General features: G+C 45.9%; 1 pseudogene; it reads right to left on the bottom strand.

Moving 5' to 3' along the window:
* Nucleotides 1-2,410: 2,410 nt before the first annotated feature.
* LOC133750794 (26S proteasome regulatory subunit 10B-like) lies at nt 2,411-3,638 on the bottom strand (annotated as a pseudogene).
* Nucleotides 3,639-6,438: the final 2,800 nt, after the last annotated feature.

The following is a 6,438-nucleotide window of genomic DNA, read 5'->3' as shown; positions in this document are numbered from 1 at the left end:
ATGGGACAGTTGCAGGCAGGAGGGAGGTTATGGTGGGAAAAGGTGCTATAATCCAAAAGTTGTACTTTGGAAGTTTATATTCATTAAATAAAAGTTGGGGAAAAAAAGAAAAGTGCTTCATGAATGCCACTCTGTTACAGTCTCCTTCCTTGTCCCTCTTACCTTTGTTTTTGTGACCAGACCCTTCATTAACCATCACTTCCTGTCCCAAGGTCCACCCATGAGTGTATTGTTAGTTCTGCATATGTTGAATACCAGCTGTGTACCAGGAACTACAGGAATGAAAGCAGAGAGACAAAGTCTTGTCCTGGACAGGCTCACAATCTTATATGAGATATGGGTATTTAGCAAAAAAATGGTGATAAAATGGGTTAAGTACGTTATGTATATAGGTAGTGTGTTACAGAAGCTCTGGATACTTAGCTCTGCCTCGGGAAATTAGGGAAAAGTATCGTAGAGAAGGAAGACCATTGAGTTGGATATCTTGAAACATGGCTAGGAGTTTCTCAAGCTGAAAACATTGAGGAACATCAAGTAGTGACTACCTATATGCAGAACCATGACAACTCTGGCATGACAGAAGAAGGGGCTGTTTGGGAGGAGGGTGGCTTGGAATATGAAGTTGGAACAACTGACGTAGATTGACACCACTGACAGAGATTTGGTGACTACTAGGAGACAGATGGTTGGAAAGAGGGGGCTGTCAAGCTTTCCAACTTGGAAGGCAAGTCACATGGAGCCACCACTGCAGAGATCCAGTGCAATGTGTGGAGCAGGTTTAAAGGGAAGAGGAAGTTTGTAGTGCCCACAGGACACTCAAATGTGTGTCTCTAACAGGCAGATGGAAATGGAGATTCGGATCTCATGGTGGAAGCTGACGATGGAGACACTACTTTGGAAGGTAGTCTCATAGACTTTGGTTCAAGAAACAAGAGTAAGATCACCTCAAGAGAAATGGGGTACCCAAAGGTAAAGGAACAGAGCATTTCAGAGGTGGTCTGAAATGGAAGGTAGTGCACAAGCAAGAGAGAAGGAAGAGAAGTACAAAGAAACCATCAAGGATAGCACAAAGTAGGCAGCCACACACAAGGAGTCAAGTCACAGGGTTATATTCGTAGAATAAACAAGTGGATGCAGAATCTCTCTCTCCCTCTCTGCTCTCTCCTCTCCTCCCCCCCCCCCTCATCCCACTCCCTTCCTCCTACTCCCCTCCCCCTCTCCCATCTCCTCTCTCTCCTCTGTCCTCTCTCCTCTCTCCCTCCTATCCATTCCCAACCAGCTCCCTCCCTTTCAAAAAATTTTAAAAATGCATTTTTACAGAAAGATTTCTTTGGATGCTGAGTGGAAAACATACTCTAGAAGAAAAGGTTACTGATAGAAGAAATCAGCTCAGAGGTCACTGAATTCAGTCAAGAGAATTATGGTGGCTAGGGCTAGGGTTGGGGTTAGAACCAGACATTTGGGGCATCCAGAATACAGAATTTATGTAGGCATCCGCTCTATGAGCCATGCAAGAACAGAGTTCAGTTTTGCCTTGGCTTCCCTTAGAGTGGTGGCAAAGAGAGGCAGGTTGAAGACACACTTTGGTGGTGAAATCAAATTTATTGTGGGGATTTCTTGGGTTCCTAAGTAATAGATTAGAAAGACTATCAATGCTATATATTATGGGGGGGTCTTAAATACCACAGGTCTGATGTTTCACTTCTTCCCATAGCCTATCTAAATCAATATTCAAATAATATAAAATAAATCATAAGAAATACTCTCTGGTACTACTCCCAGACCATTTTCAATGTTTTACAAAATGTTCACATAGCAAATATGAAAAGCTTCAACACATTCCTCTTTTGTAATTTAGACTGCAATACATACAACATTAACAACATAAAAATGTCTTCTGTACCCATCTTAAAAGTGGAGTCACTGAATTATATTACTAATTTATGTTACTCATAAATATCTTTTTGACAGGCAGAGTGGATAGTGAGAGAGAGAGAGAGACAGAGAGAAAGGTCTTCCTTTTTGCCGCTGGTTCACCCTCCAATGGCCGCTGCGGCCGGCACATCACGCTGATCCAAAGCCAGGAGCCAGGTGCTTCTCCTGGTCTCCCATGTGGGTGCAGGGCCCAAGCACTTGGGCCATCCTCCACTGCCTTCCCGGGCCATAGCAGAGAGCTGGCCTGGAAGAGGGGCAACCGGGATAGAATCCAGTGCCCCAACCGGGACTAGAACCCGGTGTGCCGGCGCCGCAAGGCAGAGGATTAGCCTGTTAAGCCACGGTGCCGGCCACTCATAAATATTTTACTCTTACTTTGAATGAGATCATTGCCAATACACACATTATTTTACTTAGCTTTATTTTTACATTAAGCCAAAGTCTGCCATGCAGCAATCAAAAACCTTACAGTAAATTACACAGGTTTGTAGTACAATTTAGACTCTAGCTTCTTAGAATAAGTCATTTTTCTGCTGGCTTTCATGAAGTCTTCCTGTACTACAAACTCATGACAGCACAAATTGCAAACATACCAGCTTCAGTACAAATATTTCAGGTCTGCTCCAATAAAGCCACCTAAAAGGTTCTCGATTGCTTCATAATCTATTTCATCATATTTTGGAATGGGAGCTCTGGATTTTCAATATATCTAACCTTGCTTGTTCATGTGGTAAATCAATATGTATTTTTCTGTCCAGTCTTCCCAGACGTAGCAAAACAGGATCAGTCTGTTTGTAGCCATGATCATTTTAACTCTATGCAGAGTATCAAATCCATCCATTTGGTTCATGAACTCCATTAAAATTCTCTGAATCTGTCAGCAGATATACCCTCAGAAAACCGATGTCTATTTCATCCATAAAAATGATGCATGGATGGTGGTTGGTCTCTGGCATAATAAAACATTTCTCTGATCAAACAAGCACTTTCACCAATCTATTTGTCTACAATAGAACTAGATACAACCTTTAAAAGTTACAATCCAGCTGACTAGTAACAGCTCTTGCCAAAAGCATTCTTCCTGTGCCTGGAGTTCCATATAATAAACAGCCTTTTGGAGGTATTATTCCTACATGCTGGAATAATTCTATGTTTTTAAGAAGTAATTCTATTACCTCTCTTAACTCTTGGATCTGTTCTGACAGCCCTCTAATCTCAGAGTAAGAAACATTCCCTAGGTTCCCATGACACATGTTGTAAACCAGTGAATCCGCCACTCTTGGCAAATCTCTCATGACACTTAGTGTAGTCATATCCAAAGCAACTTTTTTTCACAGGTAGAGCTAGACAGTGAGAGAGAGAGAGACAGAGAGAAAGGTCTTCCTTCCATTGGTTTACCCCCTAAATGGCCGCTAAGACCAGCACTGTGCCAATCCGAAGCCTGGAGCCAGGTACTTCCTCCTGGTCCCCCTTGTGGGTGCAGGTGCCCAAACACTTGGGCCATCCTCCACTGCCTTCCCGAGCCACAGCAGAGAGCTGGACTGGAAGAGGAGCAACTGGGACTAGAACCCAGCGTCCATAGGGGGTGCCGGTGCCAAAGGCATAGGATTAGCCAAGTGAGCCACGGCGCCGGACCCCAAAGCAACTCTTATTCCTGGATTCAGCTTACTTTTGTCAAGTTGTCTATGACAGCCGACAATGTATCTTGGGGGGGGGGGGGGTGAGGAGTGAGAAGAAAGTTCTGAAATCGGATGCCAGTGCTGGCTGTACAACTCTGCACATGTGCTGCTAGTGGATGTTCACCTTAAAATGGTGTAAAGGAACTGAGGTATACACCAAAGAGAACTGCTAATGAGTAATGTGAGTTAACATTCATTCTGATCTAGTTCTCATGATTCCCCTTGCCCCAGCCCAAAGAAATAACAGGATGGACTTAAGTTAGGGGGATTGCTACTCCTCCGCAGGAAGCTGGAAAACCCAACCAGCATAGCCAGCCTTGCATGTGTGCACATGGGACTTGGAGACTGTGTCACTCTGTGGCTGCCTGGCTACAGTGCTGTGTGTGCATTTGTTCCTCTGTGCGTGTGTGTTTTTGAAAACTGAAAGACAGTTAACATGCTGTCATGTCTCAAATAGGATTTGATGGACATGCATAAAAAAACTGTCATGGGGCTGGTATTGTGTCCTAGCAGGTTAAGCCTCTGCCTGCTGCATCCCATATGGGCGATGGTTTGAGACCCACTGGCTAATTCACTTTCAAATCCAGATCTCTGCTAATGCACCTGGGAAAGCAGCAGAGGATGGCCCCAGTGCTTGGGCCCCAGCATCCACATGGGAAACTCAGAGGAAGCTCCAGGCTTTATCATGGCCCAATCCCGGCGACTGGGGTCATTTGGGGAGTGAACCAGCAGTTGGATGATCTCTGTGTGTCTCTCCTCCTCTCGCTGTAACTCTGCCATTCAAAAAAATAAAATATCTTTTAAAAAAGGCTGTAAAATGGTTTAGTATTTTCACCTTATCTTCATTCATAGAAGACACTAACAGACCTGTTCAATCAAACAGCTTACAAAACAGACCCTTAATTGCATCTGATTTGAATGAGAGTGTCTGGGAGTTACTGGATGCATTTCGTCAGACTTAGAAATAAGGTAAGTGTCATTTGAAACTAAATCAAAGCTCCAAACTTTTGAGTTCTAAAGAGAACAAATGAATAAATAAGAAACGTTTGCTAAAATGATCAATTTCATTAGTTGTTCAGTGGCAGCAACATAAGTGTTGCCCAGATGGGTACCAATGTCCTCAGATGATATATGAGGTCCAAACATCTCAAAACACAAGAGCCAAGAAAAGCTTATCTCATATACACAACCCTCACTGGGAGGGTCTGCATGCTGGACTTTTAGAATGGCTAGTTTGCTTAAAAATGCCTGGTGTGGACACAGCCAAGACTGTTTGCTTCTAACTGTATCACTCCTTATTAAGAAAGAGGGAAATGTCGTTAATCAGGCACATACAACCACCCTAGTCAGTTCCAAAGGTCTCACAGGAAACAGGGTTCCCAACCACTGGTACACAGTATTTTACTGGATAAACCCAACAAGCCTCCTTCAGCAACTCAAAAAGTTCATGTGCTCATGAAGTAGCATGCATGGAACAACTGCCCAATTGGTAAAGAAGGGACTGCCTGTGACATTCACCAAGGTGGAACCCAGAGAGGTAGACCTACCCTTCATTTCCAAAGTGAATTCCAAGATTACCAGGTAACAGGGAGATAGGGGGTAGGGAGTTCACAAAGAGAAAGAACAAATCAGAGGAAACAGTGAGCAAAAATTAGTCAGTGAAAATTTGACCTACAAATGCTTTTCAGGGCCGTTTTAATGATTACCTTAAAAGACCAAACTGTTTCCTAGATTCACAGTCACTCCTCAAATTACATGCTTGAGAAAATTCTATGCCATTTGGGGTGGCTGTAACTCAGTGAGAGAAAGCAGTAAGTAACACAGCGATGAACAAAGCACTGCTGCCTCCGGGTGCTGTGCGGGTTGGGCAGGGACTCCTCACTCACCCAGCACAGCTGTGACCCCGTGGCTGGTCAGTTAGCAATCACTATTTTCTCCTATCTTTAGATGCCTATGCGTGGTTCCAACTGTTCCCGCAGGGGCATGCCATCATGAGAAATGTCACCTCCCTGGGGTCTGCAAAGAGCCCACTTTCCTAATCACCACTACTGCCACAAGATCAAGTGTGGCAGAGCAGCACCTGTGCCAGCAAGCACAGCCCATGTGCCTATTGCACCTGCCCACATGCTGCACCAACACACGTGGCACTCAGCCAGTATCTCCACTACTTTCTGCTCAGAGAAAGAACTGGCAAGAGGTGCCACATTCCTGCCCTCAGAGCCCCAAATCCAGATGGCTCAGTGGGGTTGGTGCCCAAGCAGAAAACTTGGCAACCCTGAAAGGTCGAGGCTTGGGCCTGACAGAGCCACATGCGCCCAGGTGCTCCAGGACCCTCCCCATGCCCAGCATGCACTCACCACTCACGATCGCCCATGCTGTGTAGCTCAGGAGTGGGAGCCTCTGCAGCTGCCACGTACCCTCGGGGGCAAGTGCTACAGGGGGACCCCATGCCCAGCGCAGGCCAGCGGGACACCTCCTCTCTAGCAGCCACAGGGGTGTGCCTGGAGTTTGAAGAAAGTTTGAAAGAGTCAGGAATGGGGAGAGGAGCTGTGTCCCAACCCGGCCCCGCTGTGCCTGGTGCTGCCAGGCACAACCAAAGGTTCGCATAGGAGCACAACTCACCCACACCAGCCAAGCCGCGGCCCTCTCACAGATGTGCTCCAGCGTGGGTTTGTCTCCAAGACAGTGGCCGACCAAGGAGGGGCAGGCACCCACTGAAGGACAGTGGGGACTTATACACCTGACAGCCAGGAACTGTAGTCCTTTGGTCCCTCCCTCCTCACCTGGGGGCCACTGGGACTTGCACCCCTAGCTCACCTACCTG

This window comes from Lepus europaeus, chromosome 21 (genome assembly GCF_033115175.1).
Source record: "Lepus europaeus isolate LE1 chromosome 21, mLepTim1.pri, whole genome shotgun sequence".
NCBI classification, from domain to species: Eukaryota; Metazoa; Chordata; class Mammalia; order Lagomorpha; family Leporidae; genus Lepus; species Lepus europaeus.
This window is presented reverse-complemented; position numbering and strand designations above follow the sequence as displayed.